At 35.9% G+C, this 16,174-nt stretch overlaps 1 protein-coding gene across 1 annotated transcript in view; it reads right to left on the reverse strand.

The window, feature by feature from the left end:
• The window catches only part of NECAB1 (N-terminal EF-hand calcium binding protein 1), a 145,998-nt gene that overhangs the window by 121,729 nt on the left and 8,095 nt on the right, over positions 1-16,174 (reverse strand). The window lies entirely within an intron of this gene.

Genomic DNA, 16,174 nt, shown 5'->3' on the forward strand with positions numbered 1-16,174 from the left:
AGAGACAGAAATAAAAAATAGCAACCTTGTTCCTAAAATGAAGTTATTAAGTTGTAAATTCAAAAAATTATAATATATTTATATTTTGTTAAACTTAATAGATAAAACACTATCAAGTGTACATATCAACTTGTACAAGTCATTTAATGTCATTGTACATTAGTTTCTTTATCTTTAAATAAAGACTCCCTCCTGTTCTGATCTTCTAATGTTATATGCTGTAAAACTTACTAACAATATATAAATAGCAGTAAAATAAAAGCTCTTCCAGTTGTAGCTCCAACATGTAATGATGTCATCATTCTTCTTAAAACAAAAAAAAAGGTGAACAAACTGAAATTCAATGTCTTTTCTTGGAATCCTCTTAAAACTGAGCTCAAAGGGCAAACTGCTACCCAAAATCTATAAAGGTAGGCAAAACCAAAGAAACATAACCAAGATCTTTTTACCTGGAGGAGAAGCTGCTGGAGCCATAAACTGATAAACACTTAAATAGTAAGTTTGATGACTTGCTGGAGACTGAGTATGGGCTGAGAGGAAAGGGAGAAATTCCTGGGGCCGCCTTTGGGGAGCCTCCACAGTTAGGTGGGCTTGATGTCCAGGAACCCCACCAGGTTCTCACAGTGAGGAGGCAAAAAATATCCCCCTTCGCCTTCTCTGGCAGGAGAAGGGCTTAGAAGAGTAATTATGAAAGATAGCCAGAGTGCTCTCCATAACAAAGATCTACTCTCTAGGGTCAAAGACTTTACCAGAGCCCTAGCCCACCTGGGGGAAAAGGCATTTCTCCCACTGCAATATCCACTACTGTCCCTGTCTCAACTAAGTGTAGGAAGGGGGAGCTAAGAAACATTTGCAAAGGTGGCAGCTCGGGGACACACACTCACTAAAAAAGACTGAGATTTAATCATAACATATAGACCATATCTGCTCCCCCACTCCTTACCACCACGCCAACAGGGATCCTGTATAATAATGGTGAATTACAGCTGAAATTGCTGCCAGATTCAGACTCTGTTTGAGGAGGAGGACTTACGAAAGCTCAAAGTCAACAGAGGAGACAAAAAGATACAAAAGAAATTTGAAGCCTCTGGCACCTACCACTAGAGCAGACATTAAACACAGCCCAACTCTCAGTATGATTATCATAAATCCTTATACTAAAGACCTAGTTATCTCGGTACCTACTACTTGATGAATCATATCTGGTTTTTGCACACAAAAAATTACAAGTCATGCTAAAATGCAAGGAAAAGCATGCTCTAAAGAGACAAAATAAACATCAGAACCAGACTCAGATGTGACATAAAAAATGGAATTATCAAACAAGAAATTTAAAATAACTATGATTATCATGTTAACGGCTCTAATGGGAAAAGCAGACAATATGCAAGAAGAGATGGGTAAGGTAAGCAGGCAGATGAAAACTCTAAGAAAGAATCAAAAGAAAATACTAGAATTTAAAAAAACTGTTAACAGAAATGAAGAATGTTCTTGTTGAGCTCATCAATGGACTTGACACAGCTGAAGAAAGAATCAGGGAACTTGAGGATAGGTTGATAGAAATGTCAGTACTTTTCTTCCCCTGTGATAATTTTATTCTAGCTTTTGTGAGCACTTAAAAATGATTATTCTTTCAAAACACTGATTTCTGAAACTGCAATGCACAGCAAAAAAAAAAAAAAAAAAAAAAGGAATTAAAAAATCCTAGAATATCTAAGCACTCTGGGAAATTGAGAAGATATTATATATAATTAGAATACCAAAAGAAGAAAGAGAGTACAGAGCAGAAATATTTGAAGTAACAGTGGACAAGAATTTTCTGAAATTAATGACAGAAACCAAATCACAAATCCAGGAAGTTGAGAGAGTAGCCCAGGTATATCAGATTCAAACTGAAGAATACCAAAGACAGAGGAAATTTAGAAAGAAGGTGAAGAAAATAACAAATATCTCATCTGTACAGGACGAAGGATAAGAATTACAGTTATAGTGGACATCTTGTCCACAACTCTGCAAACAAGAAGGTTATACAATGAAATTTTTAAAGTGTAAAAGAACACACCACAATTTAAAATTCTATGTCTAGTGAAATTATTATTCAAAAGTAAAGGTGAAATAAATAATTTCTCAAACAAAAGTTAACAAATTACCAGAAGAACTGTTCTGCAAGAAATGTTAGATGTTCTTCAGGGAGAAGGAATGTGATCTAGGTAAGAATCTCAGATCCATAAAACAAAGGAGAGTGTTCGAGAAGGAACAAATGAAAGTAAAATAAAATAACTTATTTTTATTATTCTGAATTAATCCAAGAGATAACTGTATATAGTAAGAATACCATCAACATATTGGTGATTATACATATGGATAAGTAAAATGAATTACATTGATGTCATAAGGATCAGCAGAAGGAACTGGGAAAACTTTGTTAAAAGGTACCTGTATCACCCATGAAGAGGTATAGTGTTATTTGAAGGTAGATTTAGATTAGTTCAAAATGTAAATAGTAACCACTAAAATTTTCAGAAAGAAATATAATTGATTTGCTAAAAGAGGAAATAAAATAAAATCATATAAAAACTGATTAAAACCAGAAAAGGCAGAAAAAGGGGTGAGGGGAAAACAAAGAACAAGTGCAACTAATAGAAAACAGCTACAAATATGGTAGATATTAATCCAACAATATGAATAATCACCTTAAATATAAATGATCTAATGCACAAATTAAAAAAGATTGTCAGAGTGAATTAAAAAAGATCCAATTATATTTTATCCACAAGACACTCACTTTAAATATAAAGGCTCAAATGGGCTAAATCTAAAGGGATGAAAAAAGAGATACAATATAATTATAATGCAAATCAAAATAAAGCTGAAGTATCCATATTAATTTTAGGCAAAGTAGACTTCAAAACATGGAAAGTTATCAAGGATACACAGGGTCACTATCTGATTACAAAGGAGTCAATTCTTGCAGAAGACAACAATCCTAAGCATGTACACATCTAAAAACAGAGTGGTAAAATACATTAGGCAAATGCTTTTAGAACTAAAGAGGAAACAAAAAATCCATTTTTATAATTAGAGACTTCAATACCACTCTTTCAGTAATAGTTGGATCAAGCATGTAGAAAATAAGTAATGATACAGTTGACCTGAACACCACTATCAATCACTTGATTTATAGATATTTATAGAATATTCTTTCTAACTACAACAGAATGCAAAATCTTATCAGCTCACATGGAACATTCACCAAGATATGTCACATTCTGGGCCATAAAATATGCCTTAACATATTTAATGTACAGGAGTCATACAAAGTCTTCTCTTAGACCACAGTGGAAGTAAGCTAGATATCAATAACAAAAAGATAGCTATAAAATCCAAAAATATTTGCAAATTAGGCATCACTTTTCCAAATAACATATAAGTCAAAGAATGCTCAAGAGAAATTTTAAAAATATTTTGAACTAAGTGAATCTGACAACATATCAAAATTTATAGGATGCAATAAGAGCAGTGATTAAGAGAAAAATTTATACCATTAAATCCACATACTATAAAAGAAGAAAGATCTAAACCATGATATGAGCTTCAAATTTAGGAAACTAGAGAGATAAGAATAATTTGAGCCAAAACAAGCAGAAGGAAAAACTCATAAAAATTAAAGCAGAAAACAATAATAAAAATTAAAGCAGAAATCAATGAAATTGAAACCAGGAAAACAAAGAGAAAATCAGCAAAACTAAAAGATGGTTCTTTGAAAAGATCAATAGAATTGATAAACCTCTAGTCAGGCTAAGCAAGAAAAATGAAAGAAGACACACATTATCGATAACAAAAATGACAGAGGAGTTATCCCTATTGTTCCCACAGACATTAAAAGGATAATAAAGGAGTATTATGAACAACTATACGCCCACAAATTTCATAACTCTTGAAATGGAACCATTTATTGAAAAACACAAACTGCCAAAACTCATAGGAGGAGAAGCAGTTACCGTCCATAGGTCAATATCTATTAAAGTAAAGGAACCAATCACTAATAACCTTAAAAAAAAAACAAAGCATGGACCAAATGGTTTCATTGGTGAGTTCTATCAAATATTTAAACAGCCAATGATACCAATTCTCCATAACTTCTTTCAGAAAATAAAAGCATAGGTATCACTTGCTAACTCATTCTATAAAGCCAGCATTATCCTAATCCCAAAACTAGATAAAGACATTACAAGAAAGAAAAACAATAGACCAATACAGCTCACAAACAAAAATGCAAAAATCCTCAACAAAATCAAGTACAATACTATTCAAAAAATTATACATCAAAACCAAGTGGGATTTAATTCAGGTATGGAAGGCCAGGTTGGTATTTAAAAGTCAATCCATGTGATCCACAAATCAACAAGATAAAGAAGAAAAAATAATATGATCATATCAACTGATGAAGAAAAACTTGGACTTTATTGGAATTAAAAATTTTGCTCTGGGTGGAGGTGGGGGCATAAAATGAAAGACAAGCCTCAGGATGAGGAGAAAATATTTGCAAAACACATACTTGAATAAGGACTTATATCCATAATATACAAAAAACTCTTAAAACTCAATAGTAAGAAAACAAAAAAGTCAGCTAAAAAATGGGCCAAGAATTTGAACAGACACTATACCAAAAAAATACACAGATGCCAAATAAACATTTGAAAAGATGTTCAATATTGTCTGTCATTAGGGAATTGAAAATTTAAACAGTAATGAGATACCAGTACATACTTAGAATGGCTAAAACCTGAAAAAAATGACAATACCAATTTCTGGCTAGAATGTGGAGCAATAGGAACATTCATTCATTACTAGTGGGAAATTAAAATAATTCAACCTTTGAAAACATTTTGGCACTTAAGAAACTTTAGAAATAGCAGAGACTGTAAGTTAAAGGCAAAGGGAACTGTACATAGCACTGTACTATAGTTGGTAAAGTTGTTTTCCATTGGGTATGAGTTAAACATTCTGATACTGCTACACATACAGACTGGAATTAAACAATTATGTAAATAGAGTGGCTGGTGCTAGAAGCCAGGTTTCTCACTGCCAGAGTAAGAGGATACAGATAAGCAAAGGAAAGACACTAGAATAATCCATATGGTACAGTATTAGTGTCTGAGACATCAGTATGAACACGTTTAGCTTATATAGATACATACGGGTACATATAACAATATTTACAGATATGTGCATATCCATGGATTAGCATACACATATGTATTTCCTTCCTCCACCAGCTGAGAGGGCTTAGAAGCAAGGATGACACCTCAGGAAAAATAAGCACACCTATCACCCAGATCTTGGTTTCTAATAACATTCTCTGATAAAAAAAAGATGAGGGATTGTTAGAGACTAGAGCAGGGATTATAAAACACGAGCCTGAAGCATCCGGTAATGCCAGAAAATAAAGAAGTGCTCAACCTCTCTTCCCCTCTATAATCATGAGGGTATGTTAAAGGCACACAGGAGACAACTAAAAGAGCTCTCAATGGTCCAAGTGGGAACAATTTGAACAAAAAAATGAATTGAGTAGTATATAGTAAATATCCATGTGTCCAGTGTTATGAATAAATATTAAAAAATCTCCCATGCAGAATTCTAAATAATTCATGCACATACTCAGCCTTCAAGGAGGTAGAGCCTAACTCTGTGCTCCTAAGATGCGTGTTGTGCATAGTAACTTTCCTCCAAAAAGTAAAGTATGGACAGAAGGGCATGGAGTAAGTTTTACAGTAGAGAGGCTTGACAATCACTACCTTAGCCAGCTGATCAATGTTAACATCAGCAGTCATGAATCATGTTGGTAGCATGCATACTTGATATGATGTGATGGCACTTCACCTTTGTGGCCTTCCTCCCCAAAACACATAAGCTCAGTCTAGGCATGAGAAACACATCAGACACATCCCAAATGAGGGACATTCTACAAAATTCCAGACCTAGTCCTCCTCAAAACTGTCAAGAATATCAAAAACAAGGAAAGTCTGAGAAACTGTTTCAACCAAGAGGAGCCAAAAGGAAAATGATCATTAAATGCAATGTGGTAATTTGAATGAGGTCTTGGAATGGAAAAACGACATTAATAACTAAAATAATCTGATTAAAGTATGGGCTTTAGTTAATAATGCACCAACATTGGTTTATTAATTATAACAAATATACCACACTAATATAAGATGTTCATAGTAAGGGCAACTAGTGTCAGGAATATGGGAACTCTCTACACTAGCTTCACAATTTTTCTGTAAATCTAAAATGGTTCTAAAATAAAAAATTTATTTAAAAATTTACATAGTATTAAAATATTTTCATGTATTAAAAACTGACTCACCACATCAACATGGTGAAATTAGTTATGTTTATTCATACTAGATCTTGAAATATGACATATTTAACACAATAATAAACTTAACAAATTTACTTTCCTAACTCCAGATATTCTAACGTGGTTCCCATGTATTCTACAGATTTGAAGGAATATGTTTCATGCATCAGTCCTCATACAAGTCAACATATGTTGACCTGTTATTTTGAAAGCATTTTTACTCTAAAATTTATTGACTACAGTCATCACAATAATTTCATGAAGTAGTTACATCTTATTTTTCTTTTTAGGAGAAAAAGAAAACTGAAATACAACAAGATTAAATGATTCAAATGTGGTTAAATGATTCAAATGTCCCTGAAAGCACATCTCCCAGGACACATTCCTGGAAGCTGGTCTTTAAAGCTGTCTGTGGTTTAACATCTACCAGGTGCCCAGATATTAGGTAGAAAACTGATTAATTCAGTCAAATGCTTGGCTCTTTAATGACTTGATATTAAATATTTAGATACTTTATAGGGAAAGCTTATTTGTTACATGAAAATATTTTTGTCACTTGGAATTGTGTTGGGAATATGGAAAAAAAAAACAGTCTTCATCTTGAGGGAATGAATTCTTTCATAGCTAAAAACTATGTACTTCTAATTTAGTGGAAAAAAATCCGTTTAATGTCAGTTCCATGGAGAATTAACAATAACATTTTATGTGAGCCTAGGAGAAAAGCAACAAAAACACACTCCCATTTACTGAGGCTTTCGTAGAATGACAGATGAGACATTTGTTGGAGGAACATTTAGTTATTCGTAGAGGATGTAGATTCAAAATTAGCCACACAAAGAATACTCCACTTGTAGGCAAATTTCACTGGTAAATTAAAATGAAATATTTTAACACAGGCATTAGATATAGAAAGAGGAATGCAATACATAATTGAATTGCTTTTCTCTCCCCTCCTCCATTCATTCATTCCCATTGGATAATCACTGCTTTCCCAGCTAGTTTACCCTCCAGAAGAACATCTGTTAATTTTGCCTGGTCAACATCTATTCTCTCTTCTTTTGATAAAAACACTTTGATTTTCACTTGAGAGATCTTCCCCTCCCACCCCCCAAGTATTTTAGGTATTTTCTGCACCTCACCCCACTCTGGGGGTGTGTATGCAATCCAACCCTGGAAAATCAGTTCATTCTATCTCTCAGTTATTGCTTCAAGGATGGGCGTATAACTCATTGATCAAAGGAAATCTTGAGATTTTTTGCTAAAATTATTGTAAAAGAGAAGTTCTTTCTTTATTCTGACCTCTTGAACTGATGGGATACATTCCAGGAGCTATTTTTCCACCCCTGGTAAGAAAGCCTACCTGGGAAAAAACAAAGGAAAACCAAAATTGAGATGTACAGATTAGAGAAAGGAGTGATTTCCGAATACCGAGAAATAGCTATACCTGATGCTTTGAATGTGCCTGAATATCATTTGCGGGGGTACTTCAATTATAAGAGCCAGCAATTTCCCAATTTTTCTGAAACTAATCTAAGCTTAATTGGTCCTGATTGATAATTATCTTTTTCTAGCTATCTAAATTTTTATTCATCTTTGGAGATTTGAGAACAATTATTCCATTAAGACTTCTTAGGCTGTCCCATGCCCAGACCTCTTCCTCCTCAGAACTCTAATATTATACATTGCCATGTTTACCACTCATTTGGCTTATTGATACCTCTTGGATCATTGAGGACATTATTATTCAATTTTCTCTGTGCTTATGACTCATTTATCAATAAGATGCTAAGCTCCCAGACAACATTGTCCAACACTGCTTCCCTACCTATGGTCCCTACGAGTCTAGAATTTAGTTTTTCTCAAATCTATGTGCAAAAATCAAAGTAGACTTCCTTTCATTACACAAATTATAATTGTCCTAGTAACGGGAAGCCTGGTAAAGGCTCACAGTTTTTATAGTCTGCCTTCTTTAATTCACAAGTGAAGAACTCGTATCTTTAGGACATATAGGAAATCAGTGAAGGCAAAAGGGAACTGACATGTTTTCATTATTCATACTAGGCTAAACACCATCTTTGGGGCTTTACATATATTTACCTTTCTTATTCCTCACAGTAGCCCTACAAATTCAGTCTTCTTAGTTCTTCCTACTTAAAAAATGAGGAAACAAGCTCAGAAAGATTAATTTGTTCAAGATCACACTCTAGTAAATGTATACTAAAATTTATGCATTCCATTGTCTTTGTATTCCCACCAACTAGAACAATGTCTGGCATATAAAGGGCATGCATAAAATATTAGACAAATGAATGAACGAACAAATAGCAGTACCAAGATTAAGCTTTTTTTTTTTTTTTGGTTCCAAATCTCCATTACGCCATTCCACCTTCAAACAGGATCATAGCCAAAATAATTTCATATATTTTTGTCTCTCGTTTTTAAATCACAATGAATCACTTAGTATCATTCATGTGGAAAGATTAGTATTTCTGGATTTCAACAGTATAACTCTGCCACAGCTATGAGCCACAGCAAATGAAGCATCCTACGTTTTAAGGCTTTTGGGTTAGAAGGGAATCTACATATAAATTCTGTTAATATTTACTCGCATCATGTCCTTGGACAAGTTACCTATGCTCAGATTACTCATTGATAAAATTGGGATAATGATAATATCTTCCTTGTAAGATTGTTATGCAGATTAAATAAAATGCCTAGCGTTGCATCTGGCACATAGTAATCCTTCACTAAGTTTATTTACCGTTATTACAATATTTTCTTTTGAAGTCTGAATCAGTATTCTCATGGGCATATAAGACTTGGTAACATACAGGCTATTACAATTTTCTGGTATTTTTTTTAACAATTTAGATGTGATTTAGAATTTTAAGGAAAACAGAAACATTGCTTATTAATAGATCAACAGATATTCATAGGAAAACACTCATAACTAAAAGTGACTCAAATTTTACAACCAAATTAAGCTTTTAATATGCAAGATACTCTCATAAACATAAAGAAGTTAACAGCCTCATTAGCCACCCAGTTACTCAAGCCAAAAACTAGAAATCTGACCCCACACCCATGCATATGTGTCATTAAATACTTTTATCTGTCTTAACACTTCCAATTAATTACCAATTCGTAGTTAATTATACATCCAAAAATATAAAATTCATTTTCTTATCTCAATCACCTTTGCCACTGATTTACTGATGCCTTCAATAGCTCTAATCTGGAGGTTTTTGCAATATTCTAAGTACAATATTATGAAGGCTTTAACTAGGATGGAAGATTTGGAAGTAGCAAGAAGTGATTAGATTTTGAAAATGTTTCGACAGTGGAGCCAAGAAGGCCTGCTCATAGATTGGATGTGGAGTTACTAGAGAAAGAAAAGAATCATGGAAGCCTCCGAAACTTTCAGCTGGTGCCATGGCTGTCTGGTGGAGCATGTCCTGGGATGGGAGATGCTGCTACAGGAGCAGATCAGGCAGCTGGGCACAAAGAACAACTTTAGGCACACACGAGAAATTAAATTAGGGTTATTGGTTTGCAAGCAACAGGGAAAGCTGAAGGAGAAGGCCAAACGTAGGACAAACACCAGGGCAGCTCTGGGCTCTTAGTAAGAGCATCATGGACAGACGTCTGGGAACTGCCATGGAACAATTCAGCACCAGGGGGAGGTGAGCAGGACATTTTGATCGACAGTCCCATCAAGGAATAAGAATTAGGATAAAAATGAAAATAGTTAACACTTATTAAGAAATTCCTAAAGGTCAGGCACCTTTCCAAAAAATTTCTGTGTGTGATCTCATTTAATCTTTCAACATGTCTATGAAAGAAACACTGTCTTTAACTCTAGTTTACAGATGGGGAAGTTGAGTAAATTGCCCAGATCTCACAGCAAGTGGAACAGGGATTTGAACCCAGGTGATCTGACTGCAAAGCCATACATAAGCTTAACCTTAATGCTACATGCCTCTGGGATCTAGATGGAGGAAGAGAGATGATTTAATTGTAGAACAGAAAGGGCAAGGAAGGCTGGGCTGCCAACCCATAGATCTTGATTACAGAAAGCACTTAAGGCCACGTTTTAGGGTAAGTACTATGCTCTGTGTGCTCCGGGATCTGGTATGGGAGCAGGGCCTGACTTCTGAGCCTCTGGCAGCTCATGGCAGCCATTTTGTGGGCTAAGAATTTGAATCTAAATATTCTGTTTGTTTCTATGACAGCTGATAAGCCCAGCTATGTAAAGATAAGAATTTTCAGTTTTCTGCTTTTGGCAGAAAAGTAACACATTTATGAGTGTGAAACTGCTTTACATCTTAGAAAAAAAAATTGTACTGTGGAAATAAAAAAATTGTTTTCCCTTATTTTGTTTAAAAAAAGAAAAATCATTGCAGTCAGAATTTGTACTTATGGGTCCCTCCCACATACTTCGTCTTGGATGAGCCTCTTCTTCTAATACGGTCATTGTTGGGGCATAGATTTCTTTCTTTTAAGTGAATCATTTCCAACTGTCTTTGCTTTGACTTTCAAGCTAGTAGGTGTGTAGTTGAAGATTTGTATATGCCCAAGAGTAAACATGAGTATAAAGCTATTTGAGAACCCTACTAATCTGTCATAAGTTATCTGATACTCAGTTTCACTAATTATTCCACAATAGTTTGAGAAAAGAGTGAGAAAATTACAAAATAAAAATCAGCCTTATGCCAATGATCCTAATTTCCAGGCCTCAGGCCTGGATCTTTCCATTTTATTTGGGGCTGGGAGCCCTGATTACAGGACAAGAGGGGCTGGGGAGCCCAGTAGAGCTGGGGTGTGGGGGGTTCTGGACTGAGTAGCTCTCACAAAGGACAGCCTTGGTCCCCAGGTGCAGCCACAGGACCACAGGCCTCCATAGGCCTGCTCATTGATGGCCCAGTCTTTGGGGAAAATACTCACACTTACTGAGTCTTCCTTTCAGCCTCTTTCTAAGGTCATATTTTTACATGTTACTAGAATAAACCAAACTTTGGGCAGCCAAATGTAAAGACCCTTAGCAATTCTTACATAATCAATGCAAAATTAATTGATTTATAATCCAATGAAGTCTTTAAAATATCTCTAAATACATAAATACTACATCAACTATTCTTAGGCTAGAACTTTTTCATTGCCAATGTTATTTTCTGGAAGTGTATTAGTCATTCGGTCATAATTCTTTCAGATTACCAAGGAAGCATTTAATGTATTAAATCAATAAAACTACAATATACTGAGGAAACAGAACATCATATTTAAGATCTACACAAATTCAGTTTGCAACTGTTATCATCTTTCTCTATTTGTAGGCTGAAATGCTTACATAGGTGCATATACAACAAAGTGAAAAGATCACCAAATTTGGAGTCAGACAGACCTGGGTTCGGGAATCCTGGTTCTGCGGTTAACATACACTGTAACCGGGAGAAGTTTATTTAACCCTTCTGAGCTTCATTTGCTTCACTTGAAAAATAGAGATAATAATAAACATAGCTAAAAATATTGAGCAATTATTACTATGTATGAGATCAGGCTACATGTTTTAGAAGCATAATTTCATTTAATTCTCAACATAACTTTATGGGAGAAGTGACTTTATTATACTCCTTTCCCAGATGAGAAAACTGAGGCACAGGGAAGTTGAGTAACTTGCTCAAGGTTATAAAGCTAGAAAGAGGCAGAGCTGGGACATGGGCTTGTTTGACCTCAAAGCCTATGTCCTTATCACTGCTCTAAAGTGTTTATTCTGTAGACTTTTCATAATGATGGAAGATAATGTATATAAAGCATCTAGGGTAGGACGAAGCTCATAATATATCCTCCAGAAATTTTAGCCAATGTTATTAATTAATAAATAACATAAATAACAATAGTCCTTGGTTAAATGATGTGTATGACTATGATTATGTTTCTTCTTCAGTTTTTAAAGTAAGCATGTTGGTTATGCACTTTCTACCAACAGCTTCACAAATACTTATTGAGCTGTGTAGTGGCAGGCATTTTGCCCACCACTGTGGATCTGGTGGTATGTGAAATGGGCACAGTCTCTGCCCTCACAAATTTACAACATACCGGCTGCTGGACTGGATTAAAGGCCTGAGGAGAACTCTAACAATCTCTTACAGAGATCAGTCATTAAGCAGGGGTCAAAAGTACCATCCACATAGCCTACCTATATGCTGATTAAGAATGACAGCGGGCCTTAGCAAGTACAAATCAGCAAGAGGAATCGGATAGTGTGATTCACTATGAGCCTGTCCATTTTGCCTGCTCCTAAGACTTTAAAAATTTTTTTGCCCAAACACAGAAAGACAAATACTGTATGATCTCACTTATACGTGGAATCTGAAAAAATTGAACTCATAGAAATACAGAGTAACAGAATGATGGTGGCAGTGGGCTGCGGGGTGGAGGAAATGGGGAGATATTGGTCAATAGTACAAACTTTCAATTATAAGATAAACAAGTTCTGGGGATCTCATGTACAGAATGGGTGGTGACGAATATTTTAATCAACTTGATTGTGATAATCATTATATGATGTGTGTCCTATCATCACATTGCATGCTTTAAATATATTCAATCTTCATTTGTCGAGAAAATATTTTAAAATAAAAAATATTTAAATTAAAAAAATTATTGCAAATTTTACAGATACCCATTTATCACTTCCATTTTCACTCAAGCTGCATGTAAGTAAGCTTTCCCAGAAGTTTTGCATTTCTAAGTTTAATTCTGGGCTCGCTGGATCAAAGCACTAGTGTCTCTCCCAAGCAATCCTATTTTGAGGTCTATCTTCATGTCTAGGATCCTAGCCTATGATTTAAAAACAACCACCAACCAAAAAAAAATCTTTTCAAGACACCATTATTATAGCTAATCACTAATTATGTATTTTTTTCCATTTATCCAGCAGCTTCTTTTTTATGTCAGAATCCAAAAGCTAAATCTGTCCTCTGGCAGGATAACTATTATCCTGCTTATTGCCTCTTATTCCTTGCATTATTCTGTCCCCAATTATGCTGTACATAAGGGATTCTGTCACATGAGGGTCTGTTACCAAGAACTCAAATACATGTAGCAGCTGTTTATTTGCAAATACAGCAGGTGATGAACACATGGTACAGAAAGATAGCTATTTTTATGTTAGTACCTTCTCATTTACATTAGATGGTCCGCTATCCTTTTCCCTTTTCAATGCTGCACGTATGGTAAATAGCCTTGTTTTTCTGTTCTAACAAACTCCACTGCAATACAAATAACTGAAATATCACCAAGAGTCTCAGTTAGCCGAGGCATCACAGCACATGAACAGCTCAAGCTTTCAATAGCAAAAGTGATATTAATCATAATAATAGCAGCAAAGTGAACAAGCATTAAGTTCTTACTACATGCCAGATACTTCACTGGAGACTTTATATATAGTCTCATTTATTGTCTATCATAGGCCCATGACATACATACATGTCGTTATCTGTGCTCATTATAAGGTTACTCATGGCATACCTGTGATTTAAACCCAAACCTGCCTGACTCTGCCTCCTCCCATGTTACCCTGAGAATAAGGGAGAAGAGTAAGATGGGATGAAAGGAGGGGGAGATAGGGAGAAAACAGTAGAAAAGGGATATTAGAGCAAAACGTCTTTGATTATTTTTTTTAATTTTCATTATATGTTGACAAATTATAGTTGTATGTATTTAGGGGGTGCAAAGTGTTATGATTTTTAATACAATGTGGAAAAGATTAAATTAAGCTAATCAGAATATCCATCACTTCAAATATTTAAGATTTCATGATAAGCACATTAGAAATTTACTGTCTTAGTGATATTGACATGTATAGAACTCAATTATTAGCCACCATGCTGTGCAACTGATCTAAAAAAAAAATCAAACATTCCTCCTAACTGAGGCTTTGTACCCTTTAACTATTATCTCCCTATTCCCCTCACCCCACTGCCTCTGTTACTACCATTGCACTTTCTGCTTCTATGAGTTCAATTGCTTTAGATTCCACATATAAGTGAGAACACATGTTATTTGTCTTTCTGTCTTTGGTTTATTTTCACTTAGCATAATATTCTCCAATTCCAACTATATTGTCACAAATGACAGAATTTCTTCCTTTTTAAAGGCTGAATAGTATTCCAAAGCATATTCCATGGTGCCCTACCCTCAGGCTGCGGACGGGTACCAGCCTATTATGGACGGGGCAGCAGAGCTCTGCCACCCCTAACGCCCATCCAAGGAAAAACCGTCTTCCAGGAAACTTAGAAAGGGTGGGGGGCACAGCAGGAGGTGAGTGGTGGACAAGCAAGCAAAGCTTCATCTGTATTTACAGCCATTCCCCTCCTCATCACCTGCATCATCGCCTAAGCATCGCCTTCCCCCACCCTACATGTGCCCCCCGCCCCTGTCCATGGAAAAATTGTCTTCTATAAAACCAGTCCCCAGTGCCAAAAAGTCTGGGGACCACTGGTGTATATATTACCACATTTTCTTCTTAATTCATTCAACAAACATCTATTGGCCACCTATTACTGCCTGGACATAGTGTCTACTCATAAGACAAGTTCCTTGCCCTAGAGAGGCATGTTTTGCTTAGAGAAATACAATCTCCAGCAAACAACTGCATTAACAACACACCTTAAAGGCAACGATCAATATGTGCCAAAGTGTTGACAGCAGAGAGTGAGGATGGGGCCCTGCCAAGGGCACTGAGGAAGGCCTCCCAGGTAAGGTGGCTTTTGAGCAGGAATGTAAGCAAAGTGTGAGTGTTCTCAAGCTGACTAAGGGTGGAAAGTTATAGCAGGCAGAAGTCAAAGCAGGACAACATCGCAAAGGTGTGGCAGACACCTCTGGATACTCAGAGAATTGAGTCCTTCAGTGGCTGCCGGGGAGGATGCAAGGGGAAGACTGCGAGAGATAGGAGCAGAAGGGCGAGGGCTTTGACAGCATGTTAGGATCAGGCATTAGGAAAGGGAGCAAGGAGGGAAGACGTGTTGCATGGGGGAGGGGGAGAAGATATGGGACATGGGGCTGCCAGCACAAGAGGCCACTCTATATAGCATGACATATGAGGTTATCATAAGCCATCAAGTCACGTGAATTGGTTTGTCTGGTGCTTTTTATTATGACTGTGGCTTATGATAATCTCGATGAAAAGAAGAGTGACAGATACAAAGGTAAGGGTGGCCATTAATCAGAGCTTAGGGCAGGGAAGCCTGAGAGAGCCAGAAACGTGGATGGAGAGGGAGCAAAGGCTTTTCTGAGCTGGAGACAGCTGCTGAAATACAAGGCAGGTGGCGCAGAGACAGATGGGTGATTCAGTTCTACTCTGGCCATTGCTGGGGCTGGATATTTGACAAAAGGTCAAAGGACAGCATGAGAAGACAAGATGATGGCATTATTATTCTGTCTTAAAAAGTAATCAAATGCTTCCAGTGGGGAAAACAAGCGCCTCTGAATTGATAATATATCAATCACCAAAACATAATTTGAGAAAATATTTTTATGGTGAGACACAATCAAATATTATTGGGACTTGGGACACTATTTCATTGCTCCATGGATTAATATCTTCTCTGTTGTGTGGCAAGGTGTTCAGTGTCAGTCAAGCTTTTCTTATTCTGGCTGCTTAAGGGCAAACCAGACTACAACATATATATATCTCTAAACTGTCAGATCTGGACTCTGATTGTTAACTCTCCCCATAGATAAGAAATGGGATTTCAAGAAAGGGAAAGGACCCTTTGTATACTGAATTTGTCAAGAATTTCTTGT

The sequence above is a fragment of the Eulemur rufifrons genome, chromosome 3 (genome assembly GCF_041146395.1).
Source record: "Eulemur rufifrons isolate Redbay chromosome 3, OSU_ERuf_1, whole genome shotgun sequence".
Taxonomy (NCBI): domain Eukaryota; kingdom Metazoa; phylum Chordata; class Mammalia; order Primates; family Lemuridae; genus Eulemur; species Eulemur rufifrons.